Source organism: Salvelinus sp. IW2-2015, unplaced genomic scaffold (genome assembly GCF_002910315.2).
Source record: "Salvelinus sp. IW2-2015 unplaced genomic scaffold, ASM291031v2 Un_scaffold5035, whole genome shotgun sequence".
Lineage (NCBI taxonomy): Eukaryota > Metazoa > Chordata > Actinopteri > Salmoniformes > Salmonidae > Salvelinus > Salvelinus sp. IW2-2015.
This window is the reverse complement of record NW_019946303.1, coordinates 32,732-34,221: the sequence shown is the minus strand read 5'-3', so window position 1 is coordinate 34,221 and position 1,490 is coordinate 32,732.

Here is a 1,490-nt window from a genome sequence, read left to right as displayed (position 1 = left end):
GCCGTCTCTTTTGTATTTGGCGTACGTCTACCCATTGCCGGCTTGTCTGAGGAGGCCTCTAGTGAGGCTTGTGTTTCAGTTCATGTGGGTGGCAGGTATGAGTGGGTCGCCAGGGCACGGCATGCTCTGTTCCCATCGGGGAGGGAGATAGGGGTGACCACATTTCCCGCCCCTCAAGCTGGATTCCAATTGAGTCCTGCGAGGACTGAAAAGCCACTTCAGCGGCAATGACTTTTTCCCCCATCAGACGCTTACCCGCCCTCTCCCCCACACCATTCACCTCACTCTGCCCCTCCTCCTTCCTCTTATTCCTCTTTTTCTTGCCGACTTTGGGCTGCTGCTCCTGCTCCGGTATATCCCACCCGCCTGACAGTTCCATTCCCTCCAGCCCGGTCATGAGCTGCGCATCAGAGACCACGGCCCCCTCCTCTGCCACACAACACACCCCTGGGATCTTACCCACCATCTTTTCCAGGGCCCCAACCCCTACGCCTAAATCCTCCAAACTGCCACCTGCCCTCTCCTCCGKTTGCTGGACATCTGACCCCTCACCTCCTTTCACCGACGGYCCCSATTCCACCTCCTTCCCGGTCATGGCACTTGTAGTGGGCTTTGGTGAGGATGATCTCTCCTGTTCCTTCCTCTCTTGGTCTTTCTCCCTAGAAACAGGGTCTTGTCTCTCCTGTTGTTCCCCCACAGAAACTCCTCCTTCCGTCCTTCCTGCCGCTGCCTCGGCATATGACTGCTGACGGGCTGGGCAGTCCCGGAACAGATGCAGCTTACTTCCACACCCGTGGCACTCCTTCGGCTCTCTACAGTCCTTTGCCTCATGGTCCGCTTTTTTGCAAAAGCGACACCTCCCCATACTGCAAGCAGCCGTGACGTGCCCATACTCCCTACATTTTTTACAAAAAGGGGGTTGACGGGTGTAAAAAAGCATCCCCCTGTCTGAGCCTAGTGAAAAAAACGCCGGGGGGTGGAGGAAACCATCAAACCCTYCCTGCTCTGGCCTAAGGAGTACCTGGAACTGACGTTTTCCAGTCCAGAACCCCAAAGAGTCCTTCACATATCTTGCTCCCGACGTCACATCACAATACCGGCCCAGGAAAGCTCTTATCGCTGCGTCCGCCACATGCGGGTTGTACATATGTACATTTATCGTCCTAAAGTTAGTTTTTGCCAGGCACGTTATGTCAAAAAATGACAAAGGCCTCTCCCCAGCCGCTGCTCTTGCTCTGTCCATCACTATATCACACATACCTTCTGTGTGAAGAGTCACATCGTATGCCTCCTCAATAGAGTTTCCCTGGAGACACATCACCTCTGGGATTCGTAGTTTCAAAGCCCCCATCAGMACGGTCCTTCCAAACGTATCTCTCGGCATCCGAACTTACTMCTCCTTCTTCCAGGCAAACCGTATGGTATTCTTCAGTCCAGTCCGGGGGACCGACCCTGCGCTGCTGTTGTTGGCCATCTCCTCAAGGGAAAAC